The sequence below is a fragment of the Rattus norvegicus genome, chromosome 4 (assembly GCF_021556685.1).
Source record: "Rattus norvegicus strain SHRSP/BbbUtx chromosome 4, alternate assembly SHRSP_T2T, whole genome shotgun sequence".
NCBI lineage: Eukaryota > Metazoa > Chordata > Mammalia > Rodentia > Muridae > Rattus > Rattus norvegicus.
In genome coordinates, this window is record NC_141537.1 from 116,555,532 (window position 1) to 116,583,126 (window position 27,595).

At 45.9% G+C, this 27,595-nt stretch overlaps 2 long non-coding RNA genes across 2 annotated transcripts; one reads left to right on the forward strand and one right to left on the reverse strand.

Annotated features, from left to right (window-relative positions):
- Positions 1-19,266: 19,266 nt before the first annotated feature.
- On the reverse strand, positions 19,267-26,290 carry LOC148006307 (uncharacterized). The gene is made up of 2 exons (XR_015686707.1): positions 26,038-26,290; positions 19,267-21,039 (listed from the first exon to the last, which is right to left on the reverse strand). It is a non-coding gene; the product is annotated as an uncharacterized LOC148006307 (long non-coding RNA).
- Positions 20,577-23,577, forward strand: LOC148006308 (uncharacterized). The gene is made up of 2 exons (XR_015686708.1): positions 20,577-21,707; positions 21,812-23,577. It is a non-coding gene; the product is annotated as an uncharacterized LOC148006308 (long non-coding RNA).
- Positions 26,291-27,595: the final 1,305 nt, after the last annotated feature.

The following is a 27,595-nucleotide window of genomic DNA, read 5'->3' on the forward strand; positions in this document are numbered from 1 at the left end:
TTGGCTGGAAAAAGATAGTTCTAGGAATATTTTCAGGACAACTCAGACATTTGAAGATTCCAGAGTATCAGTCTTCACTGCCTCGTGATTATTAAAGTCATGAAGCCCATCACCTCAGCCAGTGGTTCTCAGCCTGCCCCTTTAGGTGCTGAACGAGCCTTTCGCAGGAGTTGCCTAAGACCCTGGGAATTTTATAATTCCACACCTAATAACCACAGTAGCAAAATTACAGTTTTGAACTAGCAATAACTTTATGGTTGGGGTTCACCACACATAAAAAAAAAAAAAAAACAAAAGTACCAAAGGTTCAAAGCGTTAGAAAGATTGAGAACCACTGGCCTAGAAGAACCCTCAGGATGCAGAAGTTTAGGCACTGGCGAGATGGTTCAGTGGCTAAAATCACTGGCTGTTTTTGAGAGGATCCAGGTTTGGTTCCCTGAACCCACATAGTAGCTGCCAAGTGTCTGTGACTCCAGTTCCAGGGGATCTGATCTCCTCTGGCCTCTGAGGACACCAGGTACAAATATGGTCAAATGCATACGTGCAGGCAAGCACACAGGTGAAATAAAAGTAAACAAACCTGTTTTGTTTCTTTTTAAGGCTGGTGTGGATTTGGGGTGGGAAGATAGTGTTCGCTGCTTTTGGAGAGGCTGAGACTCTATGTTCGTGTGAGCTTGAAGCTGCTAGAAGAGGGTGCTGGAAACGCAACTTGAGTTTCTAAGAACAGCAAGAGGTGGGGTTGGGGATTTAGCTCAGTGGTAGAGTGCTTGCCTAGCAAGCGCAAGGCCCTGCTCCAGAAAAAAAAAAAAAAAGAAAAAAAAAAAAAAAGAACAGCAAGAGGTGTTGCTGCTGCTGTTAATATGTAAGGGTGTTTTATCCACCTGCATGTTTGTGCCTGGTGCCCATGGGAAGTCAGAAGATGTTGGATGCCCTGGAATTGGAGTTACAGACAGTTGAGAGCCGTTCCAGTGGGTGCTGGGGATAGAATCCAAGTCATCTGGAAGAGCAGCCCGTGTTCTCAACTGTTGAGTTATCTTACTAACCCCTGGAAAATTCTTAATATTTATTAATTGATTCATTCATTCATTCATTTACTTCAAGCCTGAGAGAATCTTTAGGACATACACACGTTCCATACACTCTTCATACATCCCTTTATCACGAGTTCTCATCTGTGTTCAAGGAAGTAGAATCAACAGACTTAAATGTTCATTTATTTGTCTTATTATATTTATTTTTTACTGTCTCCTTTTTAGGGGCATGTTTATTGTTGTAGATAGACCCTCACTGTGTAGCCCTGCCTGTCTGCCTTTTTCTCCAAGTGCTGGGATTAAAGGAGTCCGACACCAGGCCTGGCCAGCCTTGAACGTTGCCCCTCTTGCCTCCACCTCCGGAAAGCTGGGATTATGAATTTGTGCCACCATACTTGCCTTGGACTCAGCTTTGCAATACTGTGACTCAGTAAGGATCTGAGGCTCTGAAGCAGAAAGACTGGAAAGAGCATGAAGAACCTGCTCTGTGAAGGATCCATGAACCAGATTTGTGCAGACAAAGACCTCTTCCCCTTATGTTAGAACTCCGGGCCCCAGCAGCAATGTCTGGAAGATACTGCAAAAAAATGTCCGTGTGATGGAGGACTTGACCTTTCTGAACAATTAAGAAAGTCACCAATGAATAATGAGTTACACAAAGTAAATTTACCATCCCTCCAGGCCTGTTGTGTTAGGAAATGATTCTTCAGATAGTGCTGCCCCACCCCCAACGCGCCTCTCCCCCTCACTCCCTCTCTCTTTCCGCTCTGCATATCTTGGGTTCAGTGCACCACCAAGGACCACTGTGTAAGAAACTGCCATGGAAAATAGAGATGGCAACCCCTCTAGAGCCAGAACACAGGCTTGTTTGCTGCCTGCATAGTAGCAGTGTCTCTTTGTGACAAACAAAGTAAGTATCTTAGTTACCGTTCTGTTGCTAGGAAGAGACAGCAAGGCCAAGACAACTCATAAAAAATGAAAGTGTTTAATTTGAGCTCCCAATTCTAAAGGATAGTAGATTCCATTGCTGTCATGGTGAGGAGCATGGCAGCAGGCAAGCACGGCACTGGAACAGTAGCTGAAAGCTTACATCTGATGAGAGAGAGAGAGAGACAGAGAGAGAGAGACAGAGAGAGAGACAGAGACAGAGACAGAGAGAGAGAGAGAGAGAGAGAGAAGAGAGAATGAGTTGGGAATGTGGGAAAGGTGTGGGATTTTGAAACCTCAAGGCCTACCTTGAGTAACACACCTCCTTCAACAAGGCCACGTCTCCTAATCCTTCCTAAACAGTTCTGCCAACTGGGAACTAAATATTTAAATGTGTGAGCCTAATAAGGCCATGCTCATCCAAACCATCACAACTGAGGTAGGCTTACTGAACTTCACAGAAGCTTGGGGACTTTAACTTGGGGCTCACCTTTTGTCATGTGACCCAATACATGTAAATTATTTAGCTCTTTACCTGCCCTCTCATAGCAACTTGGATTTGAGGAACAAATGCAAAGAATATCAATGCTCTGGCTACTGTTTTATCAGGGTATTAGTTACTTCTTGTTGCTATGATGGATTGCAGCTTAAGGGCACATAAGATGACTCAGTGGGTAAAAGCACTTGACATGCAAGCCTGATGTCTCAGTTAAGGTTTCATTGCTGTGAACAGACACCATGACCAAGGCGTTTCTTATAAGGACAACATTTAATTGGGGCTGGCTCACAGGTTCAGAGGTTCAGTCCATTATCATCAAGGCAGGAGCCTGGCAGCATCCAGGCAGGTATGGTTTAGGAGAGTTGAGAGTTCAACATCTTGTTTTGAAAGCAAATAGGAGAAGACTAATGTTGTGGTTTGCCCGGGAGTTATCTGTATTTTTGTGCTAATTTCACTGCCCCAAGGACATTCACGTACTCAGGACTCAGGTGACTTCACCAGAAACTTCTCCCCATTGAATTTGTAAAATACAGGTGAGGGGCAGGTACAGGATAGAGGGAGGCCTGTCCTTGGATGAGAAGGAAGGATGAGCAGGAGAGAAGTTTGAAGGAAGAGGAGGAGACTGGAACGAAAAGGAGGAGAGACAGGAGGGAGAGGGAGAGAAGCCTTGGCAGGTGATGTTAAGATTTTGCTCTATGTATTTACAGGTTATTAATATTCTTAAGGGATGGGTATGTATTGGGCTTTGTATGTTTAGGTGGGCAATTATATCTTATCAATTGGATCTAAGGTTATTGTGTTGTGTGTTCTTTCATGTGTAGATTTAAGTGTAATGGAGTGTGGGGCGGCTGGTCTGAGCCACCAGGGAATTGTGCTTCTGGCAAGACATCCAGCAGCTATCGTGGGCAGTGCAGGACTTAGTGGGGATAAAAGACAACCATGCTTTTTTTTTTTATTTTTACAACAACAGACTAACTTCCAGGCAGCTAAGCTAAGGGTCTTTTTTTTTTTTTTTTTTTTTTTTTTTGGTTCTTTTTTTTTCGGAGCTGGGGACCGAACCCAGGGCCTTGCTCTTCCTAGGTAAGCGCTCTACCACTGAGCTAAATCCCCAGCCCCTAAGCTAAGGGTCTTAAAGCCCATTCCCACAGTGACACACTTCCTTCAGCAAAGCCACAGCTCCTAATCGTGCCACTCCCTAGGCCAAGCATATTCAAACCACCACACCTGATGACCTGAAGATTCCTAGACTCCTTGGTGGTAGGAAAGAAATAACCCTCAAAAGTTGTCCTCGGAGGACCCGTGAGATGGCTCAGTGGGTAAAGGCACCCACGACCAAGCCAAATGACCTAAATACATTCCCTGGGATTCACATGGCAGGAGAGGAAAACCAACTTTTGCAAATAGTCTTCTGACTTCCACACTGGTGTTAGGGCAGAATGCTTCCCCCATACAAAAAAAAAAAAAAAAGCACTCCACAAAACCTGGGAGGTGGTCCACACCTGCCATTTCAGCACTCCTGAGGTGGAGAAGGAGGATCACAAGTTTATGGTTATCTAGCAGTGAGTTCAAGGTCAGCCCTGGTCACAGGAGGCCTTGTTTCAAATTTTAAAAATGGAAATTAAAAATAAGGAAACGAGGAAGGAAAAAGGGTAGCCTGAAAGATAGCATCATAGCCTCTGAATTATTTATTATCCAAGGCCTTCACGCTCCTGCCATTCTCCTCTTGCTCTTTCTACCTTCAGCACCTTTAGCTCCAGCCTACACATGTAAAACCTCCACTCCACTCCTGCTGTGATCAAGCTCCACCACCCACAGGTCAGGTCCAAGCTTCCCAAATGGGGATTCCTGTGTTAGCTTCCTTCCCGGTACAGCTCTTTCCCCACTGAGTCTACTCTTGTCCCAGTGAATGGAGGAGTAGGGTACTCTAAACCTTCTCTGAATCTTTGTTTACAAGTGCTATAGTAGTACAGGCCATATATATATATATATACACACACACACACACACACACACACACACACACACACACACACACACGCACACCTTCCCCAGCCTTCCATCCCAAACACAAGCCATGCATAATTGTAGTAGACAACACACCTCTAATCACACCAGGCCATGGACAAGCTTTCTGATGTTGGTCTTTGTTTTCCAGTTCGGGACATGAGCGCACTGGCTCCACACTCTGATTTTTGTCTCTAAGCTGAATAAGGAAAGACTGAAGGTCAAGGAACTGTGCATTGCACAAACTTTCTCTTCCTCCCTGTTCATCTGCTTCAGCACAAGGGACAGGATGACACAGTAGAAAGGATCTGAGAATGCTTTGTGGTTGTTTCCTGATCCTCAAAATACTTTCTTTGGGGCTGGGGAGGTGGCTTGGTTAATACAGTGCTTGCCTCGCAGGCCTAAGGCTCTGAGTTCAATGCTCAGAACTCAGACATTTAAAAATAATCCACATGTGGTGCCCTCCCCCCCACTTTTGATCCCAGCTCTGGGGAGAAGGAGACAGACAGACCTCTGAATCTTGCTGGTTAGCCTGCCCAGTTAGTGAGTTCTAGACCAGTGGAAAATGCTACCTTAAAAAAGGAAAAACGTGGATCCCACCTGAGGCACAGAGAGGTTGACCTCTGGCTCCCACATGCACACATATATACATACACACACACACACACACACACACACATATATACATATATATATATGTGTGTGTGTGTGTGTGTATGTATACATACACACACACATATACACGAACACATACATGCATACATATGTACCCATCCACAAACACATACACATTTGCACAAATAATTTTTACATTTCAAAATAATTCTAGTTGGAATATAAAATGGCCTCTAGGCTTGAGAAATTCATCACTGACAGAGCTCAAGCTCTAATATGCTTACCTTGTACTCAAATACCCTTTTTCTTCTCCTCACCCCTTCTTTTTGTCTCATACGGTTGGCCTCTGATTCATTATGTCATGGATGGCCTTGGGCACCTGGTTCCCCAGCCTCCAGCTCCTGGGCACTGGGGTTAAAGGCTTAACCACTGTAGCTGGCTTCAGGTGTCCTCGATTCCCTCTTGTTTTCCTGGTCTCCTGGCTGTCAGGAGTTTGCCAAATCCTGGGCTCATGGGACATCACAAATGCCCTAAGCAAACGGCACACCCAGAAGTGGCAGGCACAGGAGTTGCACAGACCTTTGTTGGCACTTACACTTCATCATCACATGGGGACAAGCAAACCCAAGTTAAATAGGAATGATTACCCAGGTATGGTGGCACATGCCTGTAATCCCATTATTTGGGATATAGAGACAGGAGGATCAGGAATACAGGGCCAGCTGTCACTTGAGTTTGATTCAAGCCTGGGTTATATACGACCTTATCTGAAAAAAGAAAAAAAAAAAACCATAAGAAAATTAGAGAGAAAATGTAAATCTTAAGAATTATAAAATAGGGGGTGGGGATTTAGCTCAGTGGTAGAGCGCTTGCCTGGCAAGCGCAAGGCCCTGGGTTCGGTCCCCAGCTCCGAAAAAAAGAAAAGGAAAAAAAAAATAACGCTGTCCTTTCTTGGAACCTCCCTCCCTCCTACTCTCAGGGTCTCTCTCACCTTTCCTTAGTAAATCTACATTCACTCTACTAGGAGAAAGGGGGAGGAAGATGGGGACCAGGAAGACGACTCCATTAATATAGTGCTTGCCTTGCAAGCACAGGGGCCTGGGTCTGGTTGCCCAGCACCCAGATGAAAGTGCTGGGTGTGGCAACAGACACTTGTAATCCCTGAACCAGAGAACAGACAGGAAGGCACCAGGGCTGGGCTCTCAGCCAACGTAGTCTACAAAGACAGCTCCTGAGGAATGGCACCCTGACAACCAAGCTTGACCTCTACCCTTCACACATACGCATGCACACACACACACACACACACACACACACACACACACACACACACACACGAGGGGACGTGGGGGAGAGAGAGAGAATTGTAAAGTGGCATCAGCAAGATACTAAATCAAGCACAAGGTCCTCCCAAGCACAGTCTGGGTGACTCTCAGGTCACATGCCTATGAAGTTGGTCCTCTCTAGAAAGCCATCAATATTCCTGTGAGTCAAGGTAATGTAGTCAGATGGCTCTTTTGCCATCACTTCTCCAGATGAGTTCTTAGGCCCCACTCCCAGAGCCAGGGATTTATTACCCTCCTCTACAGCCTATGACAGCTGACAGCCTCTACCAAGGGGACACGGAACTCTCTCCAATTGACTTCTAGTTCCAGTCAAGGCCAAACACTTGAGTAGAGAGCGCCAGAGTTGGCATGTTCCCTGTAGGATAAAATGACAGCCACCCCTGCCTTGGGCAGCAAGTGCCCTCTGATGATCAGCTGGGACCTCTTGCCAGGTTCTCCGCTAAGTCCCCACTCAGCAGGAGACATCGCTTGGGAGTTACCTGTCAGCCTGTGGAAGGGGAGAACATTTTTTCAGGACACCCTGTCATAGTTACCCGTCTCATTGCTGTGACAAAGTGCCCAGTCAGTCGAAACTGCTGAAGGTGGGAGGGGCATATTTTGGCTCCCAGTTTGAGGTCCACAGTCCCTTGTGGCGTCATGAGAGCATCTGGTCACTCGGTGCTCTTGGTTAGGAAAGTGGAGGAAGCTGGAGTCAGTCACTTGCTTCCTCCTGGGATTTCAGGCTGTGGGATGGTGGTTGGCTTACCGGTCGACTCCTTCCAGGGACCTAGCAGTGGCTTTATATCATCATCTGTCACCATTACCTGCAGGTGAGGTACTGCCTGGCATATAGAAAGAACTCTGCTACCCCAGCGCGCTCTCTCTCTCTCTCTCTCTCTCTCTCTCTCTCTCTCTCTCTCCCCCTATGTGTTCTGTCTGCCTCTCTTTCTGTCCTCCTTTCTGACTTTCTCTGTCCCTGCTTCCCTGCCCTCATGGCTCTGTTTCCATCTGTCTGTCTGCCTCTACCCCTTCTCCAGGTCCTCACTCCCCTCCCTGCCCCCAAATAAAGCTCCCATATACCAGGTCTGACACATGGTGTGATTTTTCAGAGGGTGCTTTGGCATGGGCCCACCAGGTACCCCCACCCGCTGCCAAATTATATTTCATAACAATAAGGCTGTTCATGTGCAATGTGGGTCTTTCTTCCTTAATTCGACCTCTTAGAAAACAGCCTCATAGACATTCCCAGATGCGTGTTCCCACAGTGGGTCTAAATCCACTGGAGTTGGCAATGAAGATGAGCCTTCCTACCACTGCTCTAGCTAGCCATGTTCCCCTTTTCAGTTTTCCCTGGAACCCACACTGTGTAGACAACCCTAAAATCCCCTCCCCCCAGGATGCAGTTCTCCTCCCCTCCCCCATTTAATACAGAATAGTAACAGCAGTGTCAGGGGCTATCATGCACTGGGCTCTTGACGAGAGGCTAAGCACTTCCTATTGCCAGGAGGGTAAGACACACAGGCCTGGTTTAGTACCCAGAAAGAATTTGGGAACCAGAAAAGATTCACAGAGACCTGGGCTCTGATGTCAGAGGAAGGAGAGCAGGCCCAAGGGCCCAGCTTCTTAAGCACCCAGGGCCTCTTTGTTCTTTCCGAGGAGGAGGCAGGATGGGAGGCTCTGTCCTTGAATAATGGGAACAGGCTGCCAGAGCCTGGCAGTGCGGGAGAAGCCACTGAGAACACACTGTAACAACCTGTACTGGACGAGCCGGCCCCTTCTGAACACCTCATTTCCAACTCCACGTCTTTTTAACCCGAAAAGAGAAGGAGCTGGGCTTTAAGATTTAAGTATGAAATCTTATCGCATTCTGAGCTTCTCCGAGAACGCTAAATCCCCAACCCCACATACTCCCAAAGTCAAAACCTTCCTGCACTGCCATCTCGGCTGAGAAAGACGGAAAGGCACTTCAAGGCCGGCCTCACAGGGAGCATGCGCTGTTTGACCCTCAAGGTGGCTAACTTTTTTGCCAGCTTGTCGGGTGGAAAAGGAATCGTCTCAAGTTCTTTGAACCACTGGCTTCAATGCGCATCAAAAATCATCTGGTGGAGCCAGATGCAGCCCGAGCACTTGGGGTGCTGAGGCAGTAGACTGCCACTATTTACAGGCTAACTGGATACATATAGAGACTCCTCTGCAGAAGTGGGGTGACTTAGGGTTCCATCCCAAGCACTGAATAAGCCTGTGTGGGGGCATATACCAATAATCCTAGCACTCAAAAGATGGAGGCAGGGGGAATGGCAAGTTTAAGGCCAATCTGAGATACACGATTTCAGGATAGCCTGGGCTATAAAGTAAGACTGTAGCTCAAAACCAAAGGACAACGAAAAGCCAGAATGGTTTGAAAGAGAATGGCCCTCCTGGGCTCATGGGTTTGAATGCTTGGTCCCTGGTTGCTGGAATTGTTTTGGAAAGATGAGGAGGTGTGGTCTTGTTGGAGGACTGGGCTTTGAGATTGTAAAGCCTGCATTATTCCTCTCTGTCGGTCAGCCTGTCAGTCTGTCAGTCAGTCTCTCTCTCTCTCTCTCTCTCTCTCTCTCCCTTCTTTCCTCCCTCTCTCCCTCTCTCTGCCTCCTGGTTGAGGATCAGATGTAAGTTCTCTTCTAGTACCATGCCTGCCTGCTGTCATATTTCCTGTCCTGGTGGCCACAAACTGTGCTACCCTCTGGAATTCAAATTAAAAATCTTTGCAAGTAGCCTTGGTCATAGTATCTCTTCACAGCAATAGAAAAGTAACCAAGACAAAGCCTAATACCAGGTATGCTAACTTTTTTTAGATTTATTTATGCACATAGATGTGTGGCCTGCATGTAAATCAGTGCACCGTGTGTGTGCAGTGCACCGTGTGTGTGCAGTGCTCTCTGAGGCCAGAGGAGGGCATCAGATCTCAGGGAACGGTAGTTAGAGAGTGTGAGTCACCATGTGGGTGCTAGGAACCAAACCCAGGTCCTCTGGAACAGCAGCAAATGTTCGTAAGCGGTGAGACATCTTTCTAGTCCCTGATTAAAATTTTAAATTATTTATTTATTTTAGGTGCATTGGTGTTTTCCCTGCATCTATGTCTGTGTGGGATGTTGAATCCTCTGGAGCTGAAGTTACAGACAGCTGTGAGCTGCCACATACGTGATGGGAATTGAACTCAGCTCCTCTGGAGGAAGAACAGTCAGTGCTTTTAACCTCTGAGCCATCTCTCCAGCCCAGACTAGTTTTTTTCTTCTTCTTCTTTTTTCTTTTCTTTTTTTTTTTTTTTCGGAGCTGGGGACCGAACCCAGGGCCTTGTGCTTGCTAGGCAAGCGCTCTACCACTGAACTAAATCCCCAACCCCCAGACTAGTTTTTTTGTTTGTTTGTTTGTTTGTTTGATTTTACTAAAAGAAAACAAAGTGAGGCTAATAATACAGCTCAGTTGGCAGAGTACTTGCCTGGCATGAAGGAAACTCAAATCAGACCCCAATACCACATGGTGGTTCACACCTGTGATCCCAGCACTCAGGAAGTGGAGGCAGGAGAATCAGGAGTTCGGGGTCATTCTCAGCTATATAAGGAATTTGAGGCTGCTTTGACCTATGTGAGACCCCTGTCTCAAAAATAAATAAAAAATTTAAAACCCCTGGTTAGAACTCAGGCTTGTGCCTTTAAACCTACTCCCTTAGCCTGGGTCTCACCTCTTCCCTCCCTGGGACAGAGTTAAGAAGCAGGCTATGCTGGGCCATACTAGTTCCCATTTAGGATCCCTGGCTTCTCTGTACTCTTTTTCATGTACACTACGGTGAACTAAATCACAGGACGTCAAGCTTCCTACCAATGCCCAAGATTAGCCAGGGATTGGCCTGGCAATGAAGGCTGCTCTCTGAAGAGGTTCCTTTGCACCCACCCAGACCATCCCTCTCTACTCCCACCCTCTCTCTTCTCTCTCCCTCCCACCCCCTCTCTTCTCTCTCCCTCCCACCCTCTCTCTTCTCTCTCCCTCCCACCCCCTCTCTTCTCACTCTCCCTCCCACCCCCTCTCTTCTCACTCATTTTTTATGTCACTTGATATGTATGCTCGTTTTGCCTGAATGCTTATATGTGCATCACATTCTTTTTTTCCAGAGAAGTGGAAATATATTTCAAATATGATACATGATATAATATAGTAAAAGCACAGTAATAGAATAGTATTATATAATGTTTTACATAAATAGCAAGGTATTCTGTAGGAGATGCTGTATTGTGCCTAGCCAGTTGCAAGTTCAGTGGTTTTGCTGCTTGGTTTAGTGCGTCATACTCTTACCTGGTGCCAGCAGAGGTCAGAAAAGGGCAACAGATCCCCTAGAGCTGAAGTTACAGACGGTTCTGAGCCCCCATGAGCATGGAATGGAACCCTGGTCCTTCACAAGAAAAGCAAAGAGCTTTTGAACCACTGAGCCATCGCCAGTGCCTTGATCTCACTCTTAATGATGCTCCTCTCCAGGTTTATTTAGTTGGGGTGGGGACTGAGTCTCACTATGTAGTAGCCTTAGCTAATCTTGGGTTTCCTCTGTGGACCAGGCTAGTCCTGAACTCAGAGCTCCCTCTGGTTTTGCTTCCCAAATTCTGGCATTAAAGGCATGCATGACTAAGCCAGGCCTCCTCTCCAGGCTGTAAAGGGAAGCCCCTCCTTCCCTTTAAGTCCCATCCTGTTTAGACATCCATATGCTGTGTTGTTTTGTCAATGCATTTCCTCCACCTTGAGGCCCCATCACACCTTGAAATCTTTTCACTGTAAAATAAACCTCATTCCTGAAAGGAATTTGTGTCAGCTTTCCTTTGAGAAGTGACCGCCATAACCTTTCAATCACCTTTTTAAAAACAAGCAAGCAAAAAAAGTAAAACAAAAACCCCACCCTTATTTCTTCATTTTAAAAATTACATTGATGTTTAAACTACACTACACACTACAGCCTGTAGAAGTCAATTCCTTCCATCATTGGGTCCCAGGGATTCGAACTCAGGTGGTCAGGCTTGGTGGCAAGCACCTTTACCAGCTGAGCCACACTGCCTGTGGTACCTTATGCTTCCTCTGAACATGTTTCTTTGTATTTTGAATAAACTCCAACCTTGCTCATACCAACTCATCTTGAAAGGCTTTTCTGGAGTGGCATCAAGGATCCACCCTTTCTTGAGTTCAAGTCAAAGATTAAGGAACCTCCTTAGGCTGTTGCCCACAGTTCTGGGTGAGACTCTTGCTGACAAGATTGGGGCTAAGCATTGGCAAGCACTGTAGCCTTGAGCACATTGGGGAAGACTTGTCAGGTCTATTTCTGTGTCTTTGATATCTTTCTGTGAATAATGAAGCTTTTAGACTTTGCTTTTGAAGACCTGCCTCCCTCAGGAAACTCTATCTGAATGACAACCTGCACCCAAGCCTAGAACCTTCACTCCAGGCAAGACAAGGCCTGGTGGACTTCAGATGACCTCACCTCCCACTCTGACACCCCCAATTCTGGCTGCTCAGCCTCGATGACTGTTGTCTTGAGTTAGGTCTGAGAAAGAACTCTCCCTAGTGAGTCTTTCTAACCCACCTCACCGTCATCACCCTGAGAAGAACTGGGTCTCTCTGATCTTTCTCACTACTTGGGTTTTTGATACAGTGTCTGAGCAGTGACCAGGAATTTGCATTTATTTGTTTGGTTGGTTGTTTTGTTTTTCCAAGGATTTTTTTGGGGGGGTGTTTTGGGTTTTGAGACAAGGATTCTGTATGTATTCATGGCTGTCCTGAAACTCACTCTGTAGACTAGGCTGGCCTAGAACTCAGAGATCTGCCTTTCTCTGTGTCCTAAGTGCTGGGATTAAAGACACATGTGCCATCACCGCCCGTTTGAGTGTGAACTTCTTACTCACACTAATTGTCCTGATAGTGATGGGCATGTAGGTTTGTTTAACTTTTAGTAGTTTACTGCTTAATGGGTGTTTTATTTGCACAACTCTTTCTTCTTTGTTTGATTGATTGGTTTTGGTCTTTTTCTTTCTTCCTTCTTTCCTTTCTTTTCTTTTCTTTTCTTTCAGTGGGGTCTCATGTAGCCCAGGCTGACCTCAAATTCACTGAGCCAAGGATAGCCTTGACTTCTGCTCCTTCTGCCTGGAATCGCAGGAATTGCAGGCATGTGCAGCCATGCCCAGCTTTATGTGGTGCTAAAGATCAAACCCAGGACTCCTGTGCTGTTAGGCAATGAATCTTCTGATTGAGTTACAGCCCAGCTCACTTTCCATTAGGTGAGCTTGTGAAACAGCTCCGGGGGTAGCTTGGATGGAGTTGTGATTGGATGAGATAAAGCTTTGGTTCCTCACGATTGCACAAGAGGGTTAAAGCAGAGCTTCTGCTCTAGATGAAGTGTCTGGTGAGATTCCTAGAAAATCTCAGGCTTAGGACCAGGGAAGGAGAAAGGTCTATACACCAAGTCCTTCAGGTCAATCAAGTCCTATCCTTTTCTGTTTGGAACATCTTCCTGTCAAAAGAAATACTGTTCCACCATTGGTGACTTTTACAGCAATGTTGTCAGTCATGTGGGAGTCCTTAGTTCTTGGCTGGCAAGAGCTTCAACCAGGTGACAGAGTGAGGGACCTTTTCCTTCCGGTCTCCCTGTAGTTTCTTTTAAAAAGGATGGAATTTTTAAATTATAATTTTATGTTCCCAGATGTTTTATCTAGGGGTGTGTGTGTGTGTGTGTGTGTGTGTGTGTGTGTGTGTGTGTGTATGACCATCATGCCCATAGGAGACAGAAGAAGCTCCTGGAAAGGAGCTACAGATGGTTGTGAGCCACTCTGTGGGTTCTGGGAAGAGAACTTAGGTCCTCTGGTGCCTCTTGTCCATCAGGCAATGATCTTAATTACGGAATCATCTCTCCAGCCTGCCTCCCCCATCTTTCTATCCTATCTTAGCCTCAATACCTTAACAAGAACTGGATCTCTCCAGTCATTCCCACTACACTGAGTTCTGACACACTGTGTCTAGGACAGAAACAAGATTTTACATTTCTTCCTTTTTCTCTTTCTTATTTTCTTTTTCCTTTTTGTTTTTCTTTTCTTCCTTTTTTGTCTTCTTTTTCTTCTTCTTCTTCTTCAGTAAGAGTTTCCTTCTCCAGCCCCTTTTTTTCTTTTTAAAAGTATGTAGGTATGTACATGTATGCATATGTATATGAGAAATTGTGTGTGTGTGTGTGTATGTATGTGTGTTCACCTATGTGTGTGTGCATGCATGTGTGTGTCTGTTCATGTGTGAGTGTGCATGTGCGTGTGTTTGATCAGAGACATGCACCTGTGTGGTAGCCAAGGGTCAGTGCCAATGTCTCCCTCTACCATTTTCTTGTTTTATGTCCTAGTTAGGATCACTATTTCAGTGATGAAACAAAGCAACATGGGGAAGACAGGGTTTGACTTACACTTCCACATCACTGTTCATCACTGAAGGAAGTTAGGATAGGAACTCAAACAGATCAGGAATCTGGAGGCAGGAGCTGATACAGAGTCCATGGAGAGGAACTGCTTACTGACTTGTTCCCCATGACTTGCTCAGCTTGCTTTCTTATAGAACCCAGGACCCCCAACCCAGGGATGGCACCACCCACCAACAGAGAGGATTGGGCCCTCTCTCATCGAGCACTAAGAAAATGCTCTACTACAGCCTGACCTTATAGAGGCATTTTCTCAGTGGATGTTCCTTCCTTTCAGCTCACTGAAGCTTTGCATCTTGTTGACAGTCAACTACCCGGCATGTTTTATTTCTTTTTAAACAATCTCTCACTATGTAGCCTTAGCTAGCCTGGAGCTCACTATGTAGACCAGGTTGACCCCAAACCCACTTCTGAGTTCTGGGATTAAAGGTGGGTACTACAACACCCAGCACTCGGTATTACTTTTGTTTTTTTTTTGTTTTGTTTTGTTTTGTTTTGTTTTTTTTGACAGTGTCTCTCACTGAAGCTGGAGCTCAGATTCCACTGAGCTGGCCAAGTGAGCTCCAGGGCCATCTTGTCTCTGCCCCCTCAGACCTAGAGCCAACTCTCTTGAGTAATTGGGAAATAAGTTGCAAGATGACTGTGCTTTGAAGAGTTCAACAGAAGGTCTCATTTTTAGTGTTATAAAAGTTCCATGGATTTTTTTTTGGTCAGTGATTATTCATAGTCATATTGGGCAAATGGTCACAACTCTTTGAAACTTTTCCAGACAAAACATAATGTAGTCACATGCTTCGGGCTGAAGCACCCCCAACATGTTGGAGCTTGAATGAGGACACATCCAATACAAGGTGATATTTGGAATGAAATCATGGCCTTCTGTCTTAGGGTTTTACGGCTGTGAATGGATACCATGACCGAGGCAACTCTTTTTTTTTTTAAATATTTATTTATTTATTTACTTATTTATATGTAAGTACACTGTAGCTGTCTTCAGACACACCAGAAGAGGGTATCAGATCTCATTACAGATGGTTGTGAGCCACCATGTGGTTGCTGGGATTTGAACTCAGGACCTCTGGAAGACCAGTCAGTGCTCCTAACCACTGAGCCACCTCTCCAGCCCCCGAGGCAACTCTTATAAGGACAACATTTCATTTGGGGCTGGCTTACAGGTTCAGGGGTTCAGTCCATTATCATCAAGGCAGAAACATGGCAACAAGGGCATGCAAAGTACAGGAGGAGCTGAGGGGTCTACATCTTCATTTGAATGCCAGAATGCCAACATGCTTGTAACACGCAAGCATGGTCAGAGCCCCAGGACTGTATGGTTTACAGTCCACAGGGTGATAAGCCAAGCTGAAAAGCATGTTTGGTGTCACCCTCTATTTCTAGGGTTGCTTCACTAGGAACAAGTTGCTTTGGGATGACTGAGGTCAGCCAGTGAGGGTGATAGTATTCCTGACGACAAACATGAGAGAGACAGACCTGGAGAGATGGCTCCACCCACAAGAGCACTCGCTCTTCTTCCAGAGGACCCAAGTTCAGTTCCTTGTGACAATGTTGGGCATCACACAAATGCCTGTAACTCCAGCTCCAGTGCTATCTGACACATGTGTGCATATCACACACACACACACACACACACACACACACACACACACACACCACAGGAGAAGGAAGAACCCTCCTGTTGCAAAGAAATCAGTTAGTGCCACCATACCCAGTCACAGATGCTGGTCCCCACACTCCACCTTCCTTAGGTCCATGTGGCCTGCCTCTGGGGTCCTGGGCTTATTGGGAAACCTCTTGTCCTCTATGCCATTCGCCCAGAACTCATTCCTGGAGCCCAGCTCCCGTCTGCCTTTTGTAGTCACCTGTAGATGATAGTCTTCCTGCACAGCTAAGGCCCATGTGACAGGCTCTCTTTCTTCTAGACACAGATTAACTCGCTCCATCCCCAACTTTGAGACAGGCTGACACTCATCCCAGGTTGACCTCAAACTGGCTATCCTTTTGTTTTTTAAATTAAAGTTGTTCTTAACATGGAATCCTCATGACTCTTACACCAATCCTTTCTCCACATTCTGCTTGTTTTGTCTTGTGACTCATGAAGTTGCACCAAGACTTTCTGTGTGACTGAAATCTGAACTATTCATTGGCTCTGGAGGGTTCTCTAGTACTGAGCTAGGCCAGAACACTACTATACCTGTCATTTCCTCCCACCTGTGCGTCAGATAGTCATCTCTTTCTAGCTGCTTGATGCAGACTGATCTCCAGTGTGATCTATTCATCACCATCTGTGGAGTTCTCCCGGCCAGGGCCACCATCTGCCCAGTCAGCCTGCTCAATATGACTAGCCTTTCTCTGCCCTGCCATGCTCTCTGTAGGTGCCAGTTTATGTCTGCACAGAGTTTATGTAGGGAAATCTCTTATGTACAGGGAGAAATGGGGGGCAGGAAGATATTTGGGCCAGCCTATTTAGCAGTCCCTTCTATGCTGCCTTCCTGGACATCCTTGTGGCACCTTTATTTTTATTTTTTAAAGATCTTATAGCTTTAATTGTTTGTGTTTAGGGTATGGGGGTGTGGGGTCTCATGTAGTCTAGGCTGATGTGAAGGTAGCATGTAACTGAGGCTAGCCTTCATCACCTGGTCCTTCTGCCTTCACTTTCCAACATGCCTGACTCCCCAAGGCACCGTTAGAGCATGCCTGGCACTTCAGTGTTCTTTACCCTACCTTCCACCACACCCCAGTACCCAGACCTGCATATGCATCCAATCAGTATTTGTTGAATGATTAAACAAACAAACAAACAAACAAAAAACTGTAGAGTCAAGGGAGACAGAAGGAATGACTTCGTTGGAGCAAGGTTTCCAAAAAGCATTAGGTGAGTCTTTAAGAAGAATGACCTGAGTTTGATTGGTGAAAGAGAAGACTGACTCCAGATAGCTGTCCTCTGACCTTTATATACACAACACAGCCTCCACATATACTCTCTCTTAATTTATTATTTTATGCATATAGATGATTTGCTTGCATTTGTCTGTGGATCAAGTGTGTTCAGCACCCACAGGAACCAGAAGTGGGTGTCAGATCCTCTGGCATTAAAACTACAAATGGTTCTGAATCACCATGTGGGTGCTGGGAACCCAACCCAGGTCCTCTGGGAGAGCAACAAGTGTTCTTAACATTGAACCATCCTTCCAAGCCCTGGGTAATTATATTTACTTGTTTATCTCCATTTATTTATCGGAGGAAAGTGTGTGTGCATGTGGAAGTCAGAGGACGGCTTATGGGAGTCAGTGTTCTCCTTCAACCGGGTGGATCCCAAGGATGGCACTCAGGGCATCAGGCTGCTCTGCATTCTCTGAGCCATCATCCTCTGAGCCATCTTTCCACTCTAATAAACGAAATTTTAAAAAGTTAAAAGAAAAGAAAACATTCCGTACTCTGCTCTCAACCTCAGCTCTCGAAGTCCTGAGCAGCGGCTGGCAGGACACTGATTTCAAGAGGGAGGTTGAGTAACCTTCCATTTCTGAGGCTAAAGGATACTTTGAGGTCATGCCTGCTTGAGGGGGTTTCCTCTGATGGTCCATTTTTGTGTGATAAAAGGTTCTGACCAGTGAGATAAATGTCCTTGCTCCGTAATGGCCTGGGAGCCATCAGATGACAGGTCCGGTAGATTCCACTGGATTCTTAACTGTTCTTGCTTTTGTCTCCACTTCTGATTCATAATGCTGGTGTGGCTCCTGTCCAAGCGCCTGTGTTTCAACAAATTCTCATGCTGAAACGGATTTATATTCCCCTTACTACAGATCTCCACGTCCCATTCAGACATTAAAAAAAAAAATCTCTGGATGGGGAAATAGATATTTGCATAATGCCTCAAATAATTCTTTTTTGGGGTGAGGGAAGGGCTCTCGTGTAGCCCAGGCTGACTTCTGACTATGTGGTCAAGGATGGGCGTGAACTTCTGATCCTCCTGCCTCTGCCTCCTGAGTGCTGGGACTGCAGGCATATATCACTGTGCCTAGTTCATGCCTCGCTGGGGCTTTGTGCATGCCAGACAAGCAGTCTACCAACTAAGCTACTTCCCCAGTCCCCTCACACAATTCTCCAACACTTGGAAGTCATTCCATCCCTCCCGCTTTCTGGATGAGCATTGGAAGCCAAAAGAACAGAAATTCCTTATCTGTGGTCATCCAGGATGAGGTCCGAAATCTAGAGCCCTATTTCCAATCCTGATGCTTCCCCAGTGGTACTTTGTTGACCCAGGGTCTGCAGACCCTTCTACCTGACTAAATAAAGCTTAGTAACCGTGAATTCTGCTTCCTCTGACCTTGCCTCTACCCACCCTGCAATCTGAAAGAGGAAGGAGAAGGGAGGACAGTAGGGGAGCAGCCACATGATCTGAGAAGGAAGGAATTTCCCACCAGAACACCTCAGGTGCTAGGCCAGACACCTAACTGCTAAACGCTCCACCCAACTGCAAAAAGAAACCGGTGCAGGAGAGGCTGTTTTCTTCCCGAAGCCTCTCTCTCCTCCTCAGCTGTTTCCGGGGATGAGAAGAAGAGAGAAAAAAGCTCTAGTGTATGCCTTACAAACCCATAACACAAACAAAAGAACCTAGAGGTTATGAGTGGGAAGGCCGCCCTGATAGTTGCTATGACAACACCTCCGTTCCCTGCCCTAGCTGCTACGTGCAGCCTGACATGTGTCTACTGGGTCCCTGGAAGGCACCGCTGCTTCTCACTTGCCCAGGGTTCAGAAGCCAGAAGTTAATCCAGGGATTCAGACAATGATACCCAAAAGCAATTGTGGGACCTTACATCATCTGGGGCTGGAGGCTCCCGTCTGTGGACCCTCAGGGAGAGGCCTCTGCATTCTCCTCCCACTTCAGGGCTGTGCTTACAGTAAGGGCTTGGATGCCATTGCAAAAGTGACTCAACACTGTAAATTGCCTCCCAGGCTCCTAGAAGCTGTCTGTGGGAGGAAGTGAAAGGAGCAGGAACTTGGTGCCCGGTGTTGGGGAGGGGGAATGAGGGGGGTAGTGGTGGGGGTGAGGAGGTGCTGGGGGACTGGGGGTGGGAGAGAGGCAGAGGGGGTTCAGCTCTGATTTTTCAGGTGGCTTCTAAAAGTTCCCTTCTTCATTTCTCCTATATCTGTTGTCCACTGGTCTGCTGGGCCCCAAACTGTAAGCCATCATGTTATTTAAAAAGTGTGATCTAGGTTAGAGACCTGGCTCAGATATTACAAGCACTCACTGATTAGTAAAGGACTAGAGTTCAGTTGTCAGCATCCACATCACAAGTACCTGTGCATCTGAAAGATCCCACGCAGAGAGACCCTTACTCAAGTCTTGGGAAATCGCGGACCCCAGACACAGAGAGACCATTTTGGATGTAATAAGCAAAGGCGAGGTTTATTACGGAGACCTATTACAGAGATCTCCGGGCCGACACATATCCCACGCAGGAGACAGAGGTGTCGACCCCGAGAGGCTGGGAAAAAGAGTATTTAAAGGCAGAGGCTGTGAGCACCAGGGGATGGGGGATGTCAAAGGGGAATGTACCACAAGTTACAAGATTGTTTTATGGCTCCAGGAGATAAGGGGACGCCAGAAGGTTTTATGGCCCCCTGGTTCCTGGAACAGAGCTACTAAATCAGGAGAAGGGTAGGGTCTTCAGGTCCTCATTATTTTTAAACGTTTGTCAAAACTGATGGAGCATTTGTATTTGAAACACCTCTGGTTAGGCTTGGGCTGTCCGGTTTCTTGGAGTGCTCTCTGTAGGACACAATGGCTGAAAAGCACAAGTAGGGGCTTATCAGGGTCTGGAGGACATCTGGTTAAAGTATGACTCTGAGTAAGCTGGGGGGACGTCTTTGGATGGTTTATGGGTCAGTCCTCGATAGCCTGAGCTGGATCCTGCATTCCTTTTCTTTATCTTTATGGCCTGCTATTCCTGGCGGCAGGGCTTAGCCCTGAGTTTGTGGCTTTTGGGGCTAACTCTTTTAATTTTATATTTCTAAACCTAGAATTCGTATAATTTTCTTTTCATTCCCGTCTTCTCCTATTAAATAATTCTAATCTTAGAATTTTGATATCAAGTCTTATTTGGTCTCACCAGTTGTCCTAACTGACTGGTACTGTTGTCTCACAACCATCAACCGCATAGCACCCACTCAATTTTTAACAAAAGCAATTAACCTGTTTGTCACGCAGGAGCCAAAAACTAAAACCAAGAAAATTATTAATAATGGCCCAGCTGTAGCAGAGAGTAGGGTAGTCATCCAGGGAGATCTACTAAACTAGCTCTCGAACTATCTCTGATGTGTTTTTCTGTCTGTCTGTCTTTTGTCTAACCTTTTTTTAAGTTTATTTATGGAGTCTTTAATTACTCCTGAATGGTCTGTATAGAAGCAACATTTTTCTTTCAGTGTAGCACACAGATTCCTTCTTTAAGGAATATCAGGTCTGATCTTTTCTTATTTTGAAGGACTACCTCTGAGAGGGAAGTTAGGTATTCTTGGAGGTCAGCTAAAAAGTCTTTTACTCTTTTTATATCTGAGTCAATGGCAGTTCTGAATTCTCTATAAGCCTTGTATTGTAGGGCAACAGCAGATGTCCTTGTGCTGCCCTTGTAGCACCTAGATAGCCCTAGCCCTAAGTAATTCTCAACTCCTTTTTTTTGTCTCTTACTAAGTCTTTAGCATCAGGATTCCAATCTGGACACTATCTGAACCTATACACCAAGGTCATGACTGTCTTTCAGAACTTCTAAACTTATATAGGTTGTGATCCCTGAGGCACAGTCCCAAGAAGTGTTAGGAGTACTAACATATGTAATGTTACATTATTTGTAATAGAAATCAAGCCTATCCCCACACCTATCTCGATGGAACCCAGGACAAACATGACTGAATTTCTCTCTAGGTCCCAGCTCTCAGCCCTAACAGCTAGTACACGGCTGGTGAGGGCTGAGAATTGACGGCTGTTAGGGTGGTCAGCAGCACCAGGTATGGTCCTTTCCAGCGAGGATCGAGTGTCTGGGCTCAGTGTAGCTGCTTCCGACCTGGAACTGATGGGATGTCTCAGGGGTCTCCGGGGCATAGGCTGCTGTCAGCTGTGAGCAGATTTCTTTCTGTATCACCTGTAGGTCTTTTAGCCTGGCACACAAATCATTATTACTATGACATGTTGGTTCAGTAACATCATCTAATACAGTCAGGGGAGCTGAGGCCCCATATAAGATCTCAAAGGGGGTAAGGCTGAATCTGGAAGGGGTATTTCTTGCTCTGAAGAGAGCAAGAGGGAAGGAGTGTCACCCAGTCTGTGCCAGTCTCCATGGTCAATTTGTTTAGGGTCTCTTTTAGAGTTCTGTTTATTTACTCTACCTGTCTTGAACTTTGAGGTCTGTAAATATAATGTAATTTCCAATCGACCTCTAAATATTTGGCCACACCCTGGCTTACCTTGGCAACGAAAGTAGGACCGTTGTCTGACCAGATTACCTTGGGCATTCCAGACCTGGGGAAGATTTCTTTCAGTATCTTCTTGATGATTGTAGAGGCCGTCTCTCGTTTGGTGAGGAAAGCTTCTGTCTATTTCTGAAAAAGTATCTACAAGCACTAGGAGATTATATTTTTCTGGTTTTATCTCAGTGAAGTTCATTTCGACTTTTCGTTAAACTCTCTAGGTCTCTTTGTCCTGTTTGTTTGTTAAGCATTTATTTATTGACGTATTTTATACTTTTTTATTGTCTCTCTTGGCTAAAATCTTAAAGTCTATTATATATATTTTAACTATTTGGACAAACTTCTTATCTCTTAAATGAGTCTATTTTTTTTTTTTTTTTGGTTCTTTTTTTCGGAGCTGGGGACCGAACCCAGGGCCTTGCGCTTCCTAGGTAAGCGCTCTACCACTGAGCTAAATCCCCAGCCCAAGTCTATTTTTTTATTTGGCAAAGTGAGTCTTTTCTTTGTTCTCTGGGGAGTATAGCTTCCCCTCAAGTGTGCCATTGTCCTTTATCTTTTAAGCAATTTGGGCCTTTTCTAAGTGAGGCCATCCCTTAGTCTAATCCTAGTTCTCAGTGGCTGTCTCTTGCAGGCCTGTAACCAGGATAGGCTCCTGTATAGCCATTTCCCGAGCCACTTTATCTGTTTTGTCACTGCCCCATGTCACTGAATCTCTTCCCTCCTGTTTTCCTGGGCAATGAATAGTACTCACAGTTGTTGGCTTCATCCGGGCATCCAAGAGATGGCAAAGGCATCTGTGGCGCTGATGTGCTGGGGGGGGTAGAGGTTCAGCCATTCTAGATGACATTGTGTTGTCCACCATGGCAGCACCCACTTGTCTCTGACCTTCATTCATGAAGAGAACTGTTCCCATCTGTGGACAAGGTCCTCGGCTTTCAGCAGGGGTCAATCAGCCAGTCGCAGAGGTCTTTCCTCCACCCATGTGCTTCTGTCAGTGTTTGACACTCGTGCTGTGGTGGCTCCAGGTCCGGATTGGGCAGCAAGGTGACCAGATTGTCCCCAACCGGTGGAGAATCTAGTCCATGGCAGCTGACCAGTGGTCCCATCTTTGGACACTCTATCAGCCACTCTATCACAGTTTAAGTCCTGGATTGGGTGATAATTGTTAGTGCCCGGCTGGCAGGAACGGTGTGTTTCAGGCAGAAAAGCACTAAGCCATTCAACTCCCAGCATCAGTTACTGGTGTACTGAGACAGGTCTTAAGCTCCACATACACAGTCTATAGATATGTATACACATGGCCTCATCCAGCCATTTCAGCCCACGCAAGCCAATTTGGAGAGCAATTTTCTCATGAGCAAGGGATGGGGGCAGTCAGGGATGACTATGAACTAGTGGGTTACCCGGCCCACGCCAAGGTCCACTGTTCTTCGGGCAGTCCATAAGTATTGTTCGTTGTCAGTAGCTCCTTGCACTCAAGGTCTTTGGATATTGGCCCACAGGGGGGCATAGGAGCACAGAGCATTGGGTCCCTGTATCCACAAAACAACTGGGCGGGCTTCCCTTCTATCTCTGTGTATAGCCAGCACCAAGAGGCTCTCCAGTGTCCCCTCTTGTTCTTTCTGGGGCAGTCCCTGACCCAATATCCTTTTTCTTCGTATTAGGCACACTGATCTTTAGTCAGGAATTCTCTTCTGTTGCCAGGTACTATCTTCCTAGGTTCCCTAACTACTGTGGCCAGTATATGTTCCTCTCTCGTCTTTTATCTCTCTTTATCTCTCTAACTTCCTCTTCTTTTTGTCTCTTTTTTTTTTTTTAGCTTTCTGTTCTTTTTACCTCTTTCTCTGTAACTTGTACTAACTCTCAGCAACTTAACTTAACCCTTTAAATTTTTGTAACTTTTTCTTCATATCCTTTCTTTATCTTAGCCAGATTGGTGGGGCATTTTTTAGCCCCTCAGAGACCCACCCTTGGAGCCTGGCGGCAGACCTGGCACTCCCTACCTTTAGGCGTCTGAAAAGAGCAGGCAGAAGTGAGGGCCTTCCATCCATCTCTGGAACACTTTTTCTGGCCTCTAGTAGGATTTTGTCTTTCCTCGGTGGTAAAGAAGACCTGTAACAGTTACTAACAAGCATCTCAAATGGGATGGTGAGAAAACAAGAGAATCTTGAGAATAGAGGTCCACTGAAGAGGGCAAATAGCATTTAGTCACACAGCTAAGCCAGGAGGCTTTCTTGGGACAAAAAGACCTTGTGTCTGTGAAACAGAAAAGTGAGCAGAGGGGCAGTCTATCTGTTACCGGTTGTCTCTCTGGACTTAGATTTTCCCTTAAGGAGTACCTTCCTTTAGTGCCAGCTCAGTGGCTTTATCACTCAAGAGACCCATCCTCTAAATGGCACTAGGCTTTCAGTAACAACTAATAATAAAAGGATGGAGAGACGATAGAACCTGAGTGTTAGATACTAAGCAGCTGACAAAAGAATTGTAACCAGTTCACCTGGGGCTTCTTGTCTCTTATATCTAATAAAGAGATTGTTAATACTATAGTACCAACCTTTAATAAAAAAAACTATAGCTCTCTCCATGTCTCTGAATATCAGGACTGTAGTAGTAGTCCTTTACCAAACTGTCTCAGTGGGCTAAGGGCCCATGGAAACGAAAACATTAATCCTGACCTCGGCCACAGCCAAAGCCTGAATTCTAAATTCAAACTGGCAAAACAAAACAAAGTTCTTTACAGTTTGTTGTAGATTCTTTGAAACTATTTTAGGGGCTTCTCTGCCCCCCAACCTGGGACATTTCTACCACAGGGGCAGGAACTGGCTGCTGTGGGGATAGGATCAAAGGCATTCTCCATGCTAATGATGACCAGTGAGAAAAGTAATTTAATGCTGGAGACTGGCTCCTCTCTTGGAATAGGGCCAGCAGATAAGGCAGGCTCCTTAAAGAACTTCTCTTAATGAGCACCCTCTTTCTGTGAGCAAGAGTTGAAGGTCTGGTCACTAAAAGCAGAAATTCCTTTCTTGTTCTTGTTTTTCTTAGAGTCCTCTCCCACCTCACTCTCAGCCTTTTTAGATTATTCTTTATGTAGCATTTTTAACACAGCCTGTCCCTTTTTTATAGCCTGTTGACAGCATTTCTGATCTTTTAGGCAGCTATGCACTAAGTGTCATACCGGCTGAAACTCCACCTTTAAGATTCTTTGTTTCTAAGCAAAATTTAAATCCTTTTCCAGCTTATCTCAGCTGTCCACCATGAGATTCCCAGAGATCGCAAACCAAGGTGTAGTAATTCACTAAGAAATCTTTTTATAGTGTTTCTTTTTACCTTAAGCCTTTTTCTTTTAAACAGCTCCTGAAGAGCCAGAAAAATTGGGAGAGACTTGAGAAGTCCCCATGCTCGCTGCAGCAGCTCCGCAGCTAATTTCGCTCCCCCCTACTGTGTGTTTCAAGCACAAGCACAGATAAAACACTATGTTTTAAAAAATTAACGTTGGCTATCAACCAAAACACCGACACTAGAGCGGGGTCCATAAAATTAAGTTTCTTACTCACTATACTTGTTTCATACCGGAGGCCTAATCTGGGGAACTTTTTTATTTACGAGCAGTTTTGTCCTCAAGGTTTTTGTTAATGTCTGTTTACACAACTGTTAACAGCAGCTAGGCTGATCAAGGGGAGTAAAGGGAGGGGCCTCTCTCCTTGGGGAGGAGGCTCAGGAGAGAAAGACAAAACTCCTTGGCAGAAAACAATTTTTCTCAAGCAAATTATTTTTAACTCTTAACTTAAGCACCAAGAGGACCAAGTAAAACTCTATGACGAACAAAGCAAACAGTTTCATGATTTCAAACACAGTCATCAGTCCAAGATTTTAAACACAGTCGTCAGTCCAAATTCAAACACAGTCGTCAGTCCAAAATTCAAAAACGAAACAAAAGCCAAAAAGACACTCGACAATACCACAGAAAACAAGCCAGACAAACAATATCAAGACAAAGCATCTTATAACCAACTTTCACAGATGCCTGGTACCTTCAGTACGTGGCCCAAACTGCAGCTTAACCTTAGCTGCTTTTGGGATGAGATGGACCATCTGATTCCACCTCCCAACAGGATTCCAGAGTGTCCTCTTGTCCTAACGACTAAGCACACTTGTCCGTGCCTATATTTAAATAGGCAGCCGAACTCGACCTCTGACGGAGTGGGATTCCTCGTCCACTCCCGCCTAGGTAAAAGGAGCATTCCATCTCCTTTGTTCCAGAAAACCAGAGTCAGGTCCTCCTGACTGTCCATAGCCGGGCTCTCCCGACTGTTCTCCGCCCGTGGAACGTCTTCCAGGGGCTGCAGCCTTGCGGGCCCGGGGCGTCCCCCCTTCCGCAGCCAGGGGGTCCTCACGGACCACAAAGGCAGCTGCACTGAGTGGGGATACACATCCACTCTCCTACAGGGCAGGAATACACATCCACCCTCTTACCACAGGGCAGGAATACCCATCTGCCCTCTTACCACAGGGCAGGAATACCCATCTGCCCTCTTACCACAGGGCAGGAATACCCATCTGCCCTCTTAACACTGACCAGTACTAAGACACACATATATACACACACGGCGGAACCAAAACAGAGACAGACACAGACTGACAATTGCGGCGCCGCTCACACAGAAACACTCAGACAAACATCTAACTCACCTCCAAGGGGTCTTCGGAGTCTGGGGTAGTCGCGCAGATCCCGGACGAGCCCCCATAAATATGAAAGATCCCACGCAGAGAGACCCTTACTCAAGTCTTGGGAAATCGCGGACCCCAGACACAGAGAGACCATTTTGGATGTAATAAGCAAAGGCGAGGTTTATTACGGAGACCTATTACAGAGATCTCCGGGCCGACACATATCCCACGCAGGAGACAGAGGTGTCGACCCCGAGAGGCTGGGAAAAAGAGTATTTAAAGGCAGAGGCTGTGAGCACCAGGGGATGGGGGATGTCAAAGGGGAATGTACCACAAGTTACAAGATTGTTTTATGGCTCCAGGAGATAAGGGGACGCCAGAAGGTTTTATGGCCCCCTGGTTCCTGGAACAGAGCTACTAAATCAGGAGAAGGGTAGGGTCTTCAGGTCCTCATTATTTTTAAACGTTTGTCAAAACTGATGGAGCATTTGTATTTGAAACACCTCTGGTTAGGCTTGGGCTGTCCGGTTTCTTGGAGTGCTCTCTGTAGGACACAATGGCTGAAAAGCACAAGTAGGGGCTTATCAGGGTCTGGAGGACATCTGGTTAAAGTATGACTCTGAGTAAGCTGGGGGGACGTCTTTGGATGGTTTATGGGTCAGTCCTCGATAGCCTGAGCTGGATCCTGCATTCCTTTTCTTTATCTTTATGGCCTGCTATTCCTGGCGGCAGGGCTTAGCCCTGAGTTTGTGGCTTTTGGGGCTAACTCTTTTAATTTTATATTTCTAAACCTAGAATTCGTATAATTTTCTTTTCACATCCAGCTTCCAGGGGATCTGACACCTCTGGTCTCTATTGGCACCTGCATTCATGTGCCCTTACACAAACACACACAAACATAATTCAAAATGCTAATAATCTTGTGTTTTACTTTGAGACAGAGTCTCTCTATGTAGTCATGGCTATCCTAGAACTCCTATGTACACCAGGCTGACATCTAACTCAAAGAGATCTTCCTGCCTCTGCCTCCTAACTGCTTGGATTAAAGGTGTGTGTCACCACACTCAGCCTAAAAGTAATTTTTTTTAAATGAAAAAAGGAAAAGGAAGAAAGTGTGGTTACTGGACTGGAGAGTTGACTCAGAAGGTAAACGCAGGTACTGCTCTTGCAGAGAACCTTGGTTTGATTCCCAAGAGCCATGTCAGGTGGTCCATAACAGCCAGATACTCCAGTTCCAGAGGGCCCAATGCCTTTGGCCTCCATGGCTACACATGCACACACAATTAAAATAAATATTTTTTAAAAACTGTGATCATCCTCCTCCCGACACCTCACACCCCTCCCCTACAATCACACATGCATTAATGAATGTACATATACACAAGCATGCATGCACACACTCAGCCATGCACACACACACACACACACACGCATGAATGAATGCACATATACACAAGCATGCATGCACACACTCAGCCATGCACACACATGCATGAATGAATGCACATACACACAAGCATCCATGCACACACTCAGCCATGCACACACACACACGTGCATATTCTGAAAGAGATCCCTA